The sequence below is a fragment of the Aphelocoma coerulescens genome, chromosome 3 (genome assembly GCF_041296385.1).
Source record: "Aphelocoma coerulescens isolate FSJ_1873_10779 chromosome 3, UR_Acoe_1.0, whole genome shotgun sequence".
In the NCBI taxonomy this organism is placed as follows: domain Eukaryota; kingdom Metazoa; phylum Chordata; class Aves; order Passeriformes; family Corvidae; genus Aphelocoma; species Aphelocoma coerulescens.
The window spans coordinates 72,007,042-72,026,937 of NC_091016.1; the positions used below are offsets into that span (position 1 = coordinate 72,007,042).

Consider the following 19,896-nt stretch of genomic DNA (forward strand, 5'->3'; position numbering starts at 1 on the left):
AAAGGGATCGCTGGTGCTGTGTTCTCTTCTTCACAGAAAGATAATATAGATATATTCTCTCAGAGATATAGATGCTCTGGGTTACTCTGAAGCCGAGGACCCTCAAGCACCTCTTGCTACAAGGGACCTCGAATCTGCAGAGCTACCTGGGGGGTTAATGGTAGATGTTCTTAAATTGCCATCCAGCAGATGAAAGACAGATGTTTACTTTTAAGACATTTTCAGACCAGGGAAAAAAGCACTTTGAAATTTGAAGAAAAAGAAACAGTTCTCTAGTTAATGCCTTGTATAGCCTTCTGGTTTTAGAAGGGATTAGACTGAATCATGGAAAACAAAAATATAAAGTTGCATAGTTCTGTTCTGTCACTTGTTTCAGTGTCACAGTGGTTAAATCTAAAACTTTTTTCCAAGTTTTTTAGGTTCAGCTTGAAATTTCATAATCTAGTCAGAATTTTTTTCTTCTGCCTTGTGCATCACTCATGGTCAAAAATGTGAGAAGAAAGTCAGTTCACTATTTTTCTAAAATTGTATGCACAATGAAGGAAAAGATTTTGTTTATTCTTCAAGAGCTCTACTGACATCATATTTCTCTGACAAATAATGTCTCTTTTTATGCTAACAAAGTCCTTATGGTCCAAAGGCAAAGCTGGGCAAAAATCTGCTCTTGTCTTAACTGACTAATACATTTTTGGGCAGAATTGACCCTTTGGTTATCTTACATGTCATAACCCTTTCAACTTTCAGGGGCTGCATAAAGAAAAAGGTGAATAGAGGGCTGTAAGAAACAATTTTAATCAGCTTTCCTGAACTTTTCCATGTTTGAAAAACAACTTGTGTTACTTAGTATGTGAACTTAAATAGAGCTGGGATGGGACTTCTGTATCAAAAACATTTCCTCTATTAAAAACCTGGAAACTGGCTGTCATTACTCTTGCTTCTCTTTCTTCCCAAATCAAATAGTTGTGCCAACTGCTTGTTTTGTTTAACAGTCCCAGTCAGAGAGATATCATGGCTAATCACAGTATCATTTTCTAATGTTGACTGGAAGGAAATCTCAAATTTTTCTTGAGAACCTAAATATTAGGCTTATTATAAATCTGATTAAGCAGGGGCACCAATCCTTGAAGGCAGGATGAATACAACTCCTAGGAAATTGTGGAAAAGAAAACCAAGCATTGTTGAACCACACTATTCACAGATTGTTGCTGGAGAATGGTCTTCCAAAATGTGTGTCTTTTCTCTGGTTTGATTCATTTATTTGTTTATAAATTTATTTTTCATTAGTTATAAAAGATCAAAATTTTAAGAGTACTGGCAAAACTGGTCCCTGCAGTCTTTGCTAATGTGCCCAGCATGAACTGAAGTGCTTATTTTCTCCTGTGTGCCAGGCAGTGACATAGGACTCATGTAGTGCCCTGCATGAGGCTGGTGACCGTGTGTTCCTGTCTCCATTGCCATATGCCAAACAGGAGTGATATCTATGGATCAAGAAGTGCAAAGTCCAGCCACATGTGATCTAATTGCCATCTTGGAGAAGTTTTCAGCCTGACCAAGAGCTGGAGGGAGGCAGGCCCTAAGGTCATTTCAAAAAATGGTGTTTAGATTATGACTCAAATAGGTTCTTTAGAAAAAGAAATGCCATTTGAAATATACCTAGACCACAGCTAGGTACATTATCTATGTCTACATGAGATTCACATGGGACATCATATCTGCCTGTGGTTTTGTTTGTGCCAGGTTACCATGTTGGAAAGAAGTCTGACTGAACACGTGAACATGCATTATGGCCCAAAAGAAGCTCCCTTGGCACTGATGTGGTGTCTTGCTGAGGTGCATAGGAACTGAACATGACAGAGATGCCACCTGGGTTAAACTGCTATGTCACTCTGGTGGGAGTGCTGGCAGCAGCAGGGGAGGCTGAAAGGGCTGTTTCCACCTCCAGGGCAAGCAGGACTGATGTGACCAGCACCCCTGTTGTGGGGTGACAGCAAGTCTGGGATGACGTGCTGAAGTGTGCCTGCATGTCAGCCAGGGCCCTGACCTCTGCCTCACTGCAGGGCTGTCCCATCATGGCCCCAGAGGGGGTGCCTTCACCTGACCATTGTCTGGGCTCATTTGTCATAATTTCTTGTTTCCACAACAGCCAAGGAGTCCGTCCCTGTCACTCTGCTTGAGTGCCACAAGATGGGAGAAATCCTGGCAGTAAACAGGCTAGCAGACAGCTTTCTTTCTTAATATTTTATTTATGGGGAAGAGGCCACACGAATAATTGAAGATGCCTGTTTGCACCCACTGCAATCTGTGAGTGGTTTGAAATGTAAACATGTCAACTCACAACTGGAGCTTGAGAAACACGTGTGCCAAAAAGCCTCAGGCCATTTGTCTGTCAGCCACACTCACCTTCCCAGCAGCGCCCTCCTCCTCTCATGAAGGGGAAGCCCAGGTGCGGGGCACTCCTGTCCTGTATGACACTGGAGCAAGTTTCCACGGAAAAACTGATGCGGAGGAGAATGGAAACACGCACATGGCATGAGGTGAACTTATGGAGTATTTTACGCAGTAAAAAGCAAATGGTATTTCAGACTGGTTTTATTTGTTTTTTCTTTCTTGTGTAACATACAAATTGAGATCAGCTGAGGCACCAATAGGGTTGCCTTTAAAGAAACTGAAGTGCTGTGCTGAAATACTCAAAAGAAACAGCAGACAAAAGGCCAATAGGAAGAAAGAAAGAAGCGGAGAGGCCTGGAACATTGCAGGGGGATGCTAACAATCCTGCTTGCACAGAATTAGTTAGGGGTTATAGGAGACAGAAGTATTGCTTAACAAGGTGCTATAAGCAAACAGAAATAATGCAAAAATCCAGGATTCTCTAAGAAGTGGTAAGATCTCCAAAGTCTTCTAAATCTGACTTTGCTACATACAGGCCAGATGCTGAATGGATCAGGTCCTCAATACTGTTCTTGACCTGGAGTGATTTATGAACACAAGTGTAAACTAGGTAGTGAGGGCATAGTGTAATGAATCAGTTCCTATAACTATTAAAGAAAGATTTGCATTTAAAGCTTCTGCCATCCCAAAAACCCTAGAGCACACAGCAGACAGCATTTCTTCCCCTCCAAGCCTGGTATTGGAGGGAGATAGAGTTGTTATTTGAAAACAGAAACAGAAGAATTTGGAAAAAGTCAGGAGAATATTTTCCATACACATGATGGTGAATTAAAAAAAACAAGTGAGCATATCAGACCCTAGAAGACTTATGCAGGAGACCGTTCTGAATGTATAGAAGAAATGTTAGAAAAGTCTTTGTGACAGAAATTTTCAGACAGTCATGATTGCTTCTTTCCTTTTGGCAAAAAGTAGAATGTGAGTGAATAGGATTTTGTCAAAATTGCTGTTAAAGTTTACTGAATTAAGTTGAGAAATGTATTCTACCAGAAGCTTCAAAAATGTGTATTTATTTTCAAAAACTGAGGTGTAAGTGAGCAACAGCACTATGTTAGAACAAAGTTCATGCAGAAAAAGAGCTCTGGTGTGGACTTCTCACCAACTTTGCACTGACGTCACATTGTTGGCTACAGTGGACCCAGCCCTGATTAATTGCCCTTGTCAGTCAGATCCTGGGAAAGAGTCTTGAAGGCAGACTGATACTCTAAGGGCATGTCAGATGTGAGGTTATTTGATTAGTGTCTTAGCTGAGAGCAGACTTAAAGTGTTTTGAGTTGCTGGGCTGTGTAGTGAAAATGAGAATTAAGAATTGCCATGTGTACAGGTTCTGCCTCCTGTTTCTCTGTGCAGCTGAAGGCCTCCCTCCAAAATATGTGCATAGCTCCTGTCAAAATCAGTGGGAATTCTGAGAAACTGTTGGCAGATGATATCATGGTGCAAGTTACTCTTCATTACTTATGAGAATTGTCTCAATGCATTGTTTCTTAGCTGAGGATTGGTTTCTGCAACTTAAAGCTTTTATATTAGAGATAATAATGTTTCAGATTTTCTCTTGCGCTTTCCTAAATTAGGACATGCATCACTTGTATCTAAATTTAGTTTGGATATCACTGCTCTAATATTTTTTCTTATTTTATATTCATCTCTCTTCTGTCTGCTGGCTTAATTTCAGACAAAGAAAGTCAATATTTTCTTTGCGAGTTATTTCATTTTGTTGGTCTATGATATCATAGCAAATGTCAGCTGATCTTATGCAATATAGAGTTGAAGACAGACTGTTATCCTTCCTTCTACAAATATACAGATCTAAATAACATAGGTTCATGGTCAAATAGAGTATTTTTAGAGCTATTAAAAGAGTAAAATAGTTTTCTCTGCTGATGAGAAAGTCTGCTTCTTATCCTGGTGGTCTCTTGTTTCTCCTCCGCTTGCAGTTGATCTCTAACACTGTGACACTGTACCATTTTGCTGGTAACAAAGTCATCATTCACTCATTACTTTGCAAGTCTGAGCACATTTTATGGTTGATAGCTGGATTGCCAGCAGGATCCAAAATTAACCTCTTTCTGCTTATTTTTGCTTAGCTGTAAGGCCGAGGCAGTACAAAACTCCACATGTGGCAGGAGGCAGCATGTAATAGCCTCTGTATTTCCTTACACTGAAGGGGCTCAGTCCTCCACTCTTTTGAGCGCAGGTAAGTCTGTGGTGACCAGAAGAAATTCTGGCCCAACACCAAGAACCTCACCATTCCTTCAGCCTGTGATTTGGGTAGGAGCTGGATTTCTCTCTGAGTTTACAACTGCAAGGCAGTCTTAAAATGTCCGTGATACATAGGCACAACAGCTTCTTGCCTGCCCAGGCAGTGTGAATAAGCGAGTAGGATCTGTAGGAGGATCAGAGTTCTCACTGCGTCGCCCTTTTCCTTGTTGTGGGGAGCAAGAGCCGGGGGTTTCCTTGGTCGGATGCAAGCTGCCGGGAGATGCCGGTCAGTCCCAGCCGCCAGCGCACGGAGCTTTTCCTCTCCCAGCACGTTGGACTAATTTCTGCTGTTGGCAAAAGGGCAACACAAATGTATTTTAGAATCTCTCCCTCTGCATAATCAAAAGGGAAGGAACACGACACGAAAGCTGCCGAACAAAGAGCAGACAAGCGCTCCCACCCGTTGAACCTCCCTTTCAGCCCCCCGTGTGCCGGCTGGCTCTCAAGGCCTGTCTAGGTCGTATTATGACTCCTTTATTAGTGTCTGAGGTCACCAGCAGACATCCAAGTGCATCCTATATCAGGAAGTGTAGCATGTCTCTAGAGTGAAATATTTGGCTGTTAGCAAGAGCTGTGGCTGCGACTCGGAAATCCCGGGACGCGCCTGAAGGGCCGGCAAGCTCCAGGCGCCGCGCTGCCTCCCAGCAGACAGAGCCACCGGGAAGCGGAGCGGCTTTCCTGCCATTCTCCGCACGGGGCTGCCTTCCTCCCAGACTTCCCTACCGAGCCCCGACAGCTCCTTTGCCGCTCTGTCCAGCTGGCTGTGGGCTGCAATTCCAAAGAAAAGGCCTCCACTAAGGCAGGTACCCAGCACAAAAATGTGCCGCCGTCTGCCCCGGCACTGCCGCTCCTGCAGGAAGACTGATTAGGAGCGCGTAAAGCGGGCAGGGAGGAGGCGGGTGCCAGCGTGAGTGAGCGGCAGATTTATTGGTGTACTTAGGAGCGCCGGGACGGGGAGACGTGGCTGGTGTGCAGGGATGCCGTGCCCGGCACGCACCACAGCCCTGCGGGCACGCACCGCCGGTGGGAGCGGGAGAAAAGCAGGAATTGTGGTGCTGGGACCTGTCTCACGACATGTTTAAAGTCAAAGGTTTTGACTTTAAACCTTTCTGGCGGTGCAGGTCCTGCAACCAGGATTAGATGGCAAGTGCGAAGATCCTTGACACGCGTTGGGTGACAGTTTCACAGCTGCCTTAGCTGTACCCACATCCGATCTGTCCGTCGTTCGCTCTGACTCTAACGTCACTCAAGCACAAGCTCCCCTCAGAGCATACGCATTTTTTTATGCATCATGCCTGACAGTAGCTAAATGAAGCAGCTGTTGGCAAAATGTGATGCAAAAGGGAGGCAGAAACACGAACGCTTTTGCTTATCTACACAAGTAACTTCAAAATATTTATGCTGTATCAGTACGTGCAAGGATAATATTGTCTCTTTATTGTCCTAATGTAAAAGAGAGAGAGATGCAGACAAGGTCGTTTAAGCATCAACAAAAAAATTTCAAGCACTGAAATACTTGTCATTGGCTTTAGCTCTGGTCATGTTATGGGGTGGAGGATCCTCTCAAAAATACATCCAACTGCAAATAAATAAGTAAATAAGTACTAAAAAAGTGAATGTTTGCCCCAACAAAAGGAAGAGGCTATCAAGAAATCATTGTCTCAATCTAATAAATTACAATTACAACAACATCTCTAGGCCCTGCTAGAATGTTGATTGCAATTGGATGGAGAAAGCAAACTCTTGGTAACACTGATGCCTATTGTAGCTGCACAGTTATTCCACCAGAGACCACCATTTTCAGGGGTGTCTGACTTTTTGTTTATCCAAATTGGCCTTGGACAAATAGAATACATGTGTGTGTATTTGTGTCTGGTTTTACATGTATATATGTGTGCAGACACAGCAAAAACATCTGACTGTCTGACTTTTTAGCTTCAATGAAATGGACAGTCAGCCATAAATAAGAGAGTGCAGCATAGAAAGTATTGAGAAATTTGAAATTGCAAGATTTCTGTTCTAAGCCATTTCTCATTTCCCAAAAATGTATTTGACTTTTTAAAGGGATATTATTATTGAAGTTTCATTAAAAATCATACTTGAAACACAGTTTCAAAGGAAACAAACCAATAGCCATTTTAAAAAGAAAGCTTAGTAAGGGAAAAAAATTGGCAAATTATTTAAGTGTTAGTAATACTTAGATTAAATGTCTGAGCTTAAAGGAAAAACTCCAATAACATCACCAATGTGTGGCCAACAGTCATCTTCCAAAAATGCCAGTTTTTTATGAAGTATTTTTGTGTGTTTTGGTCAGCTGCAGATTAATTTCCTTTTCACTATTTTTTTTTTTTTTAGCACAATGAAAGGAGGAGAAAAGTCACATTTTAAAAATGCTCAAGCCTCTGAGTTAAGGGTGTAGTTTTAACTTCTTGGCTCTTAGTAAATCTTCACGCAACTAGAGACATTTTATTAATACAGTTCATGCAAGAAAAAACTTTTACTGGAGGGTCAGCTTTCCCTGAAGTGTTTTATTCTATTGAGAAAAGAATAAAAATCCAGTGCTAGGCTGTATATATGACACATGGTGACATGCAGTAGCAATTAAGTACTGTCCTTCACATTCCTCTGTCCTATGGGACACCCACCTGCCACCACGGGGCACCTCTGAGCATCATCTTTGCTCTGGGTAGCTGGGATGGGCATGCACAACATGCCCCCTGAGCACCTTGGGGATTCAACTCACAGATGGAGATTTTCTTGTGTTCTGATTTTGGCAGTCAGATCAGATTAATCAGTCTCACCTTATGCCAGCTGGTTCTGAGAGGTTCATCTATTACATTGTATTTAATTATATATGGCTGTACTGCAATAAAGCCTGTCCATGCCTCATATTGCTGCCTTTAGAAGACCATCTATGATTAACATTACTGATAGCACCCAGAAGGTCGGATGGAGGCTTTTTGGAAAAGTTAATCTCAACAGGTCTCATGAGTGGTTTTCCCTGCTTTTCCCTTGTCTTTCCCTGGAAGGATGTCTCTATGTCTCCCCTGCTCTGGTGGAGGTAGTAGCAATGCATACATGAGGTGGTGGTGGTGATGGGCTGAGGGTTGTCTCCTTTCCTCTTCCACTGAGGAATGCTGTTCTCCAGAGGAGGGCATGCAAGCCTTCATAGGCCTGGAATAGCTGCAAAGGGTTGTGTGCAGTCTTTTTTTCTCATGCAGATCTGAGATCCACAGCATGACAAACCTGTCTGTGTCATACATGGCAGGCTCAGGGCATTAATAAGCACTTTTCTTAGCTGTTGCTGTAAGACAAGTCTCTGCTCCGTGAATCTTTTGGAAGAGATTTACTGCTTGAATTAAAAAAAAAAAAAAAAAAGACCGAGTGTTGGACAGATGAAATTAATTAAAGTCTTCATTTTACCAACTAAAATTTCATATTTCCCTCCACATAGGGTTGCATGATGACTAACCTAAACATTATCACACGGCATGCTGTCATCTTTCATAAATAATAAAAGGATTGCTGTAATCCTGCATAAACCCAGCTTTGGATGTTGAGAAACATTATGCAAGTGTCCAATATGAAAAGAATCATGTTTCTTATTCCACCACTCTGGCCAAATATCATGTTGTCTTTACTGGAAAACTGTGTTCATCAAACGAGTTTAAAGCTGAGAGTGGGAGAGGGTGGGACATTGCATTCTTGAGAAATGACATTATAAACAATACGGTACTGCTTTGTGCAGTCAGTAAATTGGGAATATTCTAGAGCAAACAGGGAGAGCACGCCATAGTGTACTTAGGCTCCAGCTTTGCTTTTTTCTTTAAACTCACAGACTACAGAAGATGATCTGTGCTCACTGGGGCTTCCCACTCGCTTCTTCACTTCCCTTCTGCTTCACTCTCTTTAAGCTTAAAGCTCTGGATCAAGAGATATGAAACTTTCTTCTTTAATGTTTTAACCCATAATTGAAAACAAGAAAGGTGGGGAGGGGGATAGAATAGGAAAGACAATCCAGCATGGCTTTGCTTTTATTTCTATATGAAAAAATAAATGTTGTAGAGGAAGGACAGAGGTTGATTTTGAGAGTCTGTACCGTACAGGTGTTGAGGTATTAGCATTTTTTCTGCATGTTAGTGGCTTTCTGTGGGCTACAGGTCCTCAAATCATAAACAGTGAAGAAGTATTTTAATCCATGACTCATGTATTTCTTTACATAGTGTTTTATGCATGGGAAAGGAGTAGACTTCTTTTTTTTAGAAACAGATCAGGGCTTTTCCATTTAATTGATATAACAGACAGTATTGTATTGTGTGTTTACTGTTCACTAGGTAAAATGAACTTTCACTCTGCAGTCTTGGAGGTCTGCAGTACCAGCCAATGGTGCACTGTGCATGTTTTGGGAGTTTGGAGGAATACATCAGTCTCATGTAGACATGCTGCTGATGTGTGCCCTCGTACACAGGAACTGGGTGGAAACAGTTTAGTTGAAAGATGCTAATGGCTTCCTTTATCAAAGGAAACAAGAGGCAAACCAACAAGTTTTTTATTAATTTCTTATGTGTGCTTCTTGTTTTAATAATTTCTTATATGGATTTCTATGTCTCCCTGAAAAGTGGCATTTTTTCTGAAATCCTGGAAATTATCAGGATATAACACCAGTAAAAAGAAGAGGTTTTTTAGAAGTTAAAATCCCTTTCTTGCGGGAGCACTTTCTGAATAGTCTAGCAAGCTGTTGAAGCTTGCAACTGAAAAAAGTGTGACTTGGCTGCAGCAAGTCCAGAGGTTATGCAAGGCCCTTCTCTCCCTTCCATCTTTTATCTCTTGCTATTTATCTCTCTTCTCCTCCCCCCTTTCCATTTAACCTTCCCTCCCTCTCCTGTTTCTCCCACCAGTACACAGCTTTCAGGAAGGAATGAAAAAGCCTGCTCTGTCCCCTGCCTTGGTAAGCACAGGGACAACAGTGAGAAGGATCTTTGCTCACCATGTCTTTAATACACTGTCCTGCTGCAACCTCTACACCTCAAAACCTGGTAGATCATTGGAGCACTACAGATGACACAGAAACAACAGTTAGCCATGACTGTAATTAAGAGAGAAAAACAGTAAACAGTTTTTCTCCTTCCTTTCTACTTCACAGTGACCAGGGGAACTGAGTAGGTGAGCTGGAGACAGGGATTTAGTAAAGGAGAATCAAAGTGTCCTTGAGCCAGTGCTGGCTGGCAAAGGATGGACCCTCATCCTGCAGAGTGAGGGACAGATGTAGGGAATGGTGCTGGCCCCAGCCCCAGCTGCTCTCTTGATAGCTCTGTAAATGCCATTGACTTTTGAGACAAGTTTGAGTAAGCATTAATAGCTTAAAAAGCAGAGTTTAGTGCTTTGTGTTTCTCTCTAGGTGAAATTCCTGGTCAGGATCTAGCAGCACTGGGCAGAAGAGGGCAGAGAGATGTGTTTGGGAGAGATCACTGAAAGAGCTTGGAAGTGGGCTGGGCATTTGCTTATGAGCTTTTCTTTATTTTGTAAGCATGCAGTATAGAGATATTATGAGAAGACATAGCTGTGGTTTCTATTCCCTGAGAAGCACAAGGTAGACAACTCCTATTCATCGATGTATTTGTTAGGCTCATGTAAGGCAGTGAATGACTCAGTCCTGACTAATAAATATCTGCTACTGAATACCACTCCCAAGCACTCATATATCAATGGTGAATATCAAAACCTCAGGCCAGCTTTCCTATACTGGTTCAGCCTACCATTCAAAAAGGTCTTGGAATCCTTTCCTGAGTCTAAAAGCTGGTACCTAAACTTTCATTGAAAAGACTTTTCTGTGGAGCTGTGCTGTACTTTCCTCACTGATCTCAGTGAGTCTGTGGTCTCAATGGACAAAACTGCATCTACAGTTGTACGTACCATGCAACTGCATGCCAGAAACCCTCAACTAATTCTGGACAAAAATCTGTATGCCAACAAAGAAGTATAGGATTAGAAAAATATTGAAGAGCAATAGCTATTTTGTATAAATGTAAGGCAAACATGTGAAAGAAGCAAGGTATTATTTGAGAATAAATAATAACTCTTAAGCCTAGGAGCATTTTCTTGCTTCATCTAATCTCATATGATCTTGAACATACTGATTTTTGTTTAGCTCTTGATACTAAACATGAACATTAGACTCAAATTTGTAGTGAAAATACAATCTAAACATCAAAAGTAGAAGGACATAATTTCTTTTGACTGCTACTCATGAACAGGAACAGTTTAAATGTGAACAGAAACAGTTTAAATATAAACAGATCGGTAAGTAAAGTGTTCTGGTTTAGTTTATAAACTCACTTTTTTTCCAGTCTACAACAGCCCTGAATAAAACTATTTTGGCTGCAGTGTTGTCCTGAAGTCCTTCCCACCTACCCCTGCGGCAAACCCAGAAGTGAAGACTTTGGGTCACTTTTGCAATACTCTCAGGTCACTGTGGCATACTGGTAGCAGAACAAGGCTTACTCCCTTCAGGTGTCACATCCAGGCTGGCACAGGACAGTTTTGAGAAAAAAAAAATTCCAAAAGGCTTTCTAATATCTTACCAGTGTTTTGTGCAGCAAAATTTATGCAATAAATCCTGTGTTTTCCTGGGAAATAAGAAATCTATTTTGGAATAATAAATGTATTTATGTAATCTAGAATTCCTTCATAATAATAGATATTAAATATCAAAAATAGAAACAATAGATATCAAAGGAATATAAGATGGAGTGTAGAATATATAATCTCTTTCTTGGAAAGCTTCATTAAATGCTTGGGGTTAATATTTAATAGTATTAATTCTTGCAAGCTGAGCATTCTTTCATGACAGGATATGAAGAAAGACAACTACAGAAAGAAGGGGATGTCAGACAGACCTGCATCATAAACAGAATTCTGGCCTCACTTTCCCAGGGTCCCAAGTTGTTAGCAGGGCAATAATGGTAATGTTCCCACTAATAATTGCAGGGTGCTGTCTCACTACTTGACAATATGGGGGCATGTAATGAGTGTACCTTACAGGCTGTCCATTACCAGGATAGACTCTTGGTTTGTCACTTGAGTTGCTCAAATCATGATGAGTCAGCTTTCCAACGGATTTGCTGGAAGTGAGGGGCATCCTGGTGGAAGAAATGAAATTCTGATGTGAATCACAAATGGTAAATTCCCATCTTAAAAAAAAATTAAAACCAGAAATATATAGACATCTAAAATGAATAGTACAGAACTTTGTATGAACCTTCAAAAGCTATGTTGTTTTCTTACTCTGTGGTAGTTGTAAATACGGTTTGAAATGCATTTTATTTATTTCCACATTGTATGTTTCAGCTTCCACCGTCAGTAAATTTTTAAACAGCATGGCATAACTGCTTAATTGAGACTATAGATATAGCTTTGACTTCATATTTGAGATAAATTCTTCTGCTTTTCAAGTCCTAGGGACAGACAAAACAGTCCTTGGTCTGTGCTTTGGTTTTGTTTTGATTTGTGTGGGGCACATTGTTTTCTCTGAAGGGCCTGTATGGAGATTTACATGAATAGGACTGCAGCAGAGAATTTTAGCAGAACTCTATGAAAAAAAAATAGAGCTGTACAATAAATTGCATTACAAATACTTGCTGTTCTGCAGAGAACTTAGGTATTAAGCTGCAAGAGAAACAGACAATGAGGACCTTTATGCACAAATACAGTCAAATTCTCATTTTTCTTTTGCATCTGTTTATGCTAATGTAACTTCAGTGAAATGTTTCTTTAAAATACTGGGGGTATCCTGCAGGAGAAAATCAGTTCCAGAAAGCACCACAATACATGATGAGCTCTCTCTAACTTATTGACCATAGAAAATATCTGTGACTGTCTGTATTTTGCATGTCCATGCAAACTGAAAATTCAAGGCAGAGATAAAGCACTAAGCATTCTGGGATATGAAACCTGTTGCACATTATGCCAGAAGTAGTAACAGTGGAAGTAACTAAATAACATTCTCTGAGGCGGACCCAGATTTAGTGCAAAGAAAAGCTGCACCATGATCGTATCAGAATTTGTTCTCCCCCCTGGAGCCAATAACAGGGCTTCCATGAGCTAATGGTATTCAGGTTTCTGTCCTTCAATTTACAGTGGGTGGCTTTGAAGTATTACCTCCAGTGTCACAAAATGAGAGAAATTTTCTCTGGAAGAGAGATAAAAGAGATACATCTTCTGGCAAAGACCTAAAAGTAGGTAGTCAAGGGTCTAGAGGGCCTTAATCTTTTCCCCTCTAAGGCAAACTAATTTAAAAAATATACTATCAGACTTACAGCAGATCATTTGAACTCTCGAGGGCACGTTTGGGTAGTAGATCAGGAACATTAGTGGTGTAAAATTGATTAACAGAGCTGTGCAATCAGAAACATAGAGAAAGCTTATGGTGAAGGTCCTGCCAGAAGTAATGGGTTATTAACCCATTTGAAAATGCCATACTAGCATATAAATAATTTGGAAAGCATCTATTTCTGTGAGAGATTGACTCTTACACTCTAAAAGCTGATGTCTCTGGTAAACTCCAGCAAAGAGTTTACTCGGAGCTATCCTGCTAGAGTAACTTCCCTGTTTTTCCCCAGCTGCACAACACAGAGGCAGGGTAACTGGACTGTTTTGCCAATCAGTTCTGCTCCTGTCCAAATTTAGGGACAGGATTCTGAAGGCTCCTCTGCATGTAAGGTTCAGTATTATGTTACTGGCCTAGGTTACCAAAAATTTAAGACACAGAAAGGGAAAGATGAAAAAGAAAGCGAGATAGTGATAAAATACAAATTATAAATATTTAGTTAATGTTCTGGGCAATATGTCATGGACCATCTCTGAGGAGCATTTACTGTAGGATGCTAAAGTTGCTGTATCATGTGGAATGAGTCACGTAATATGTCTCTGCATTTGAAATATATTTTGTAAATTGAACTCTGAACACATGAGGGCTTATAATATAATTGTCAAGGTCTGTGAACATGGATTCCATCCCAAACTGACACATGCAGCTCTGATAACTGTGATCTCCTGCTTGAACATGCCAAAGGAGTAGGAGTCAGAGTATGTCAGAACATGCTGAAGCAAGCAAAAATGCTCCTATAAATTGAGCTGGATTCCTGAAGAGGTAAAGAAAAAACATGGAGGCAGGATGCTTTGCAGAAACTTACTGCTTCCCTAAGCCTACAGACTCCAGCTTCTGATGTCATTTAAAGCAGCCAAGAGTCAATCTGATCTGATAGAACAATAGCATAAGTATCACTCTGTTGGTTAAGTGTTGGCCAAAGCTGTCTACACACTAGGCAAAAATCCATTTATTGTTAACATGCGGTTTCCAACACTCCCAGCTCAGCCCCACCTCTTCTTTTCCATGGAGAACAGCAGCTAAGGCACCTGTCTAGTTTCCTCTCATAACAGAGAAACCTTCACTCGGTCTTTGTTTCTCTATTCCCGCCTCATTTCTTTCAGTTAAGATCTAATGTCTTTGTCTGCTCTCCATAGTGTCACTCACTGTGACCTTGTATCATCTCAACGGGGGGAGCTGTGCATTTTCCCAGGAATGGAATTGCCTCAAGGTAACTGGCATTTCCTTCCAGGAGCGGGATTCAGACTTTGACTGTTGCTTGGTTATATGATACCACTCATGATGAGTGAAGTTAGTCAAGTTGCTAACTCTCCACTGGATTTCATTCATATTTCAAAGAGGTTTAAGAACAATAGGTGTTATGTTGTCTGCTGCCAGACATACTGCCAAATTGTCTGAGTTCTCTACAGCTTGTGCCTTTGAAAGAAAACATTTTTCTCAACAGACATGCACTTCCAATCTGCAGAGAGTAACAGTATTGAATATAAAATTAGGGATTTTATTCATTTACATAAAGGTAAGAATTTTGTTATCATATTTGTTGACAAGTAGATTGAATCATTTCCCATATTTTCTTTTCCTAAACTAAAATGAGGCATCATTCCTCCAAGAAATGTCATTAACTCGGCCATTCTGTGCAACACATACTTTTCATTTTCCTGTGGTCCTGTTTAAAAGGATGTGATGACTTTGAAATACTGAATAGATAAAGATTTATAGCATGATATTACATTCCTGAGAAAACTGGGACAAGAGAATGTAAGTAAATATAGAAATACAGAAAATGCTCCTATTTTGACCGCTGTGCTGAACATATATGTGGTGAGAAATCAGGTGACTAAAGATGACAGAGAATTAATAAGTTTGCCTACAAGGACCAGAAATATGTAGTCTCAAGAATTGCTCAGGACAAAGTTGGCTACACTAAAGGTGTTGTTCTCTTTTCCCAAGTAACAATCAATAGGTCAAAAGGAAGCAAGCTCAAGTTGTGCCAAGGGAAGTTTTGATTGAGTATTAGGAAATATTTCTTCATGGAAATGGTGTTCAAGCATTGGGACAGGTTGCTCAGGGAAGTGTCTGGGTTGCCAACCTTGGAGGTATCTAAAAGATGTGTAGATAAAGCATTTCGGTTCAGAGTTCAGTAGTGGACCTGGCAATGCTGGGTTCATGATCTTAAAGGTCTTTTCCAGCTTAAATGATTCTATGATCCTGTGACAATAAACTTTTGTTATAAAAATTCTTACACAATAGGAAATACATTTACGTGGCAAATTTATATTGTTAAGCTGAAAACAAAGCCTGACATTGAAGCTAGTAATTGAAAAGTACCCTAGTAGAAAGTGATATAAAATGTTACAGTGGCTGCTTTTTGGTTGGAGAATTTGCTACACTGGAGAATTTGCTTTTATTTTTCTTGGTAGTAGGAAAACAAGAAAATAGTTTATTATTGCCTCTTCCATTCTCAGGTTTGTAGTTTCCTGGAGAGGTAGAAAATAAGGCAAATATCTCCTAGAATGATTTATTTGGAGACCATAAGGTCCATGGGGTCTCAGAGGAAAGTACTCAAAGGAAAGACTCTAGGCAGCCTCTGCATCATTTGAGCAGAGATAACAAAATAACCTATATATAAAAAAACCCAAACCAGCTTCTTTTTTCCAAATGGAAGAGGAGCATAGACTAGAAGGACACATGAGGAGCAATGTTTTGCTGACTCTGCTGTTGTCATCTGCACATCACCATCTATCTCACAAACTGTGGGTTATAACAACTGCTATCTGAGCAGTAATAGAGAAGTGGAAGTGTGAAAGAAGATGTAATGATTTACAATTACTCTAAAGAATAGGATTACAGGCCTGAAGTTTGTGTGTTACCAGACACAAAAAGAATGTGAAATATTAAGTGTTTCCTGCAACAGGCCATTCTAAAGAACAAACATTGCAAGGATAATAAATTCAAAGGCTTCCAGAGACAAACTTGTTAAAATGTTTGTTTTAGCAAGGAACCACAGTCAAACCACTAAGAACAGAGAGATCCAAGTCTCCTCACATTGCAATGAGCGGCTACACATTATGCTCCAGATTTGGGTTCAAGCTTTCACAGTAATGATTTAGGAGCCCAAGTCCCATGAACATTCCCTGTGGCCACCCTTGGGTTAGAAGCAACAAGCGACTTCACTTCTTTCAGGGATTAGAGGACAGATGAAATATCCACTCTTCAGCTGCTCCCAGCCAACCCTGCTACTCAGACTGGTTTAGTCTGTGAGGTAGATGGCAGCTGAGCCTGAGTGCAGAGGTAGGGAGATCCCTGAGGACAGTAACCTCTTAGGAATTATCATCTCACAAATTCCCAGAGCTTCTGAAAGGACTGTTAGAGAGGAACAAGCAAACAACAGAAAATCCTAAACATCTCAGAGAAGTGATAGAAATAGTTTAGACAGAAATGTTAGACAAATTTGAATTCTCTGTATGTGCTCTTTTATTGCCTTTTTTTCTGTTTTAAGGAGAGATTTGTGATTATTCAGATATGATTAAGGAAGGCTGGAAAATTGACATCTGGATATTTATTTTATAGCAAGCTGTAATTACATTAATGTATTAAAGTAAGAAACAATTTGGTATCTATTATTTCACTCCCTTTGGGTAGACTGTGAAATTCTTCAAGAAATGTCACCATGGAAACCCAGGGTTACACCTACACCACTGAATAAAATGGACCAGAGGTTGCTTTCAGCCCTTGAAGTTAATGACTCAACCACCTCCCTGGGGAGCCTGTTCCAGTACTTGGCAAACTTTTTGATGAAGAAATTTTTCCTGATATTCAATTGAAACTTCCCCTGGCCCAACTTGATGCCATTTTCTCTTGTCCCTGCCTGTGCTGTCCCCAGGCTTCCCCTGGGACTTCCTTCATGGGCACTGATGTTCAGTGACACCCAGGCTACTCACACTCCTGGTCCAGAGAACACAGGTCCCACCTGCCTCCCACTCTGTCTTCAGTGTCCTGGGAGCTCCAACATCTCTCTGAGTCTGTGGGAAGGCAGCCTGGGGTACCCCTCACAAGGATCTTCTTCTCCCTAGGGTCCCTTACATCCAGGGTGGATAAGGCAGCCTGGGGGCCTTGCACCTCTCCCAGAGCTCTGTAACCACACCAGTTGAATTGCTAAAGGTAGCTGGGAAAGCAGGAGTTTTTCTGAGTACTCCTCCTCTTCCACTTAAACAGGTTAGAAATAGTCTCATTCGTATAAAATGGCTTGAGGGGGGTGGTATTTGGGAAGCAACTTTGACTAGAAACAGACAGTGTATATTTTTTAATCTGAATCCAGTTTTTGTGGTGAAATAGTGCCACCATTCACACCAAGTGAGGCTTTAGGACTGAATTCAATAATAGTAAGGAACAGTGATGAATTAGTTAGCTCTGTGTTGGCTTGTAAATGATCATCAGATACTGTACAGCAGTTTCCTTTTTGTTTGGTCTAAGTGGTATTCTTGCAGACATCTTGGGACTTGAGCCAGGATTTTCCATGTTGGGCAAATGAATATTCACTTAATAGGGGGCAGTGTTGCATTGAATTTTCATGTACCCATGGGCACATACAGCAAATAGACCTCAGAAGATTTTACTTCAATTATTTCAGCTTTTGTTTCATACAGTTACAGTTCTCCTTTCTGAGAGCTGAAGGAGAGCGTACAGGGGTGCACAAAGGTTGGGAAGAACAATGTAACCAAGCTAGTTTGTAAAGAAAATGCATGTAAAAACATGTGGTGTACTTAAGAGCGATTTATAGAGCCACCTAGATAATGTTACAGGAGTAACTGTTATGCCAAGAGCATAATACTGTGTTAGTCCTGCTTATCTCATTTCATTTGCTTGACAGACAGTTCTTGTACCAGACCAACTCATGCTTGTGTGAAATAAGAAGAGTTGCAGAGTTGGTCTTATTTTAATGTTTTTACCACCTGGAGACAGCAATGGGATTTCAGTCCAAGGAACAGGGAAACTCCTTTCATAACATCCTAAAGAGCTCATGGTCCCGTGTTCGACATCATGCTGCACACAGCATGTCTTTAAACAGATGTTGTAGAGACTATTGATGAGTACCTGCATTTTTCTTAAAGCTGGGTAGTTATTCTGCCTCCCAGAAGTGCAAACAGAGATGAGGAGAGAACTCTGTGTAGGTAAGGTGTGTAGGTAATAATATCCTTTATTCCCATTATTGAATGTGAATACTGGAGTCCTGTTCTCTGATAATATCGATGACACATTTTAAACACCGGAAAAACTCCACCCAAAACTTACTGTGGGAGGCTAATATAAGAAGCTGCCATTGCACATTATTTATGGTGTATCAGTAGGGGTGGATAAACAGCAGAGGGACCAACAGGGCAGTGAATTCTCTGGAAGACCAATATGACCCGTAATTCAGAAAAGGTAAAGAACATGAATCTAAGAGTGCCCCCCTCACAACATTGTACGTGTGCTCTTCATCCCTGAGACAATGACAGTGGCAGCTTTTGGAAGTAAAATTAAAGCTTTTAAATTTACCTTGCCTCAAAGTAAATACGAGCTCAGAGATTGTGAAATTGAATAATAATACAAACTGTGTACAAAATTGAAAAAGGTGATTAAAGGATCCATGATAACACCACAGAGATTTCCCCATTTTGCCTATAGGTAAAAGTGTTAAAAGTTTTCCTTTTGCATTTTGGGACATCATTCATAAGACATTTTAAATATCTCACTCAAATGGAATATCAGAAAAAGAAATATCATATTAGACTATGTTGCATTAAATCATAGAAAGGAAGATAATCTTGCTAAGCATATAGAACTTCAAGAATTCTTTTTATATAAGTTGCAGTGAAACTATCAAATCCCCCACACAACTGAAAATCAAGCATTAAAATGGAACTTGTATCACAATCCTAGATACAATAGTGAATTATTGAGTTAATCATCCTGTAAGGTTTAATGCTCTGTCATTCTCCTTCTACTAATTGCTATCAGAGTGTCTTTCTCACTCTTCACAGATAATATAAGGATTTTCTTGGCAAGAAAAAAACCTGCTACTGTGGTCACATGACACAAAACACTGGTTAGGGAGAAATTCACATCATCAGCACAAGTGTGCCAAAACCCATCGACAACCCAACCTTGCACCAGGAGGATTTATACCACATCTTGTATTATCTTCCTGTGCTGCTTTAACTTTGTGCTGGTTCAGCTATTTTAAGCCCTCTTAAAGTCAGAATAAAACTGCCAGAAAAAGGCCTAAAACTGGCACAGACTCTGAGGTGTGCTCTGGGTAATCTGACAGAGATGGAGATGGAGCTTGGGCTTCACAGGTGATCTGATGGGGCACATATCTCTGAGAGCCGCTGACCAGAGAATGCAGAAACTTTGAAGTTGGGATTGACAAGAAAATTTTCATGGACCAAACCAAATCCTTGGGCTGGAGCCCCAGTCAAACATGCAAAGTGCCTTGGCCAGACTCCAAAAGTCATTGCATGAACCTGTTCCTTGCAGGGATGGGAGAAACAGACAGCTAACACCTAGCACTGCCACTGGAGAATAAGAGGATGCCCCATTTCCTGCATACCCTCAGTTCCTCTGAAAGAGTCAACTCAATTTGAAATAATTTTATCAGAGATATTCTTCTTTTAGAAGAGAAGGGGCGATTCCTTGCCCCCTGGAACTCTCAGTAATTTTATTTATTACTTTATTTAAGTTCCCTTCAAAAGGGAACAGACAGGGATCAGGCAGTCTCTGTTGGAAGTAAATTTGAATGCCTTCTGTAAGAATAAGAGAAAACT

General features: G+C 40.6%; 1 long non-coding RNA gene across 2 annotated transcripts in view; it reads left to right on the top strand.

Moving 5' to 3' along the window:
* Window positions 1-4,241, top strand: part of LOC138107297 (uncharacterized) — a 39,552-nt gene extending 35,311 nt beyond the window's left edge. Inside the window, exon 6 of one of the 2 annotated variants that reach the window (XR_011149386.1) lies at window positions 1,738-4,241. This is a non-coding gene — a long non-coding RNA (uncharacterized lncRNA). Of the gene's footprint in view, window positions 1-744; window positions 867-1,737 lie in introns of those variants that run through there. The other variant, XR_011149387.1, reaches the window with a different exon arrangement.
* The last annotated feature ends 15,655 nt before the right edge of the window (window positions 4,242-19,896 follow it).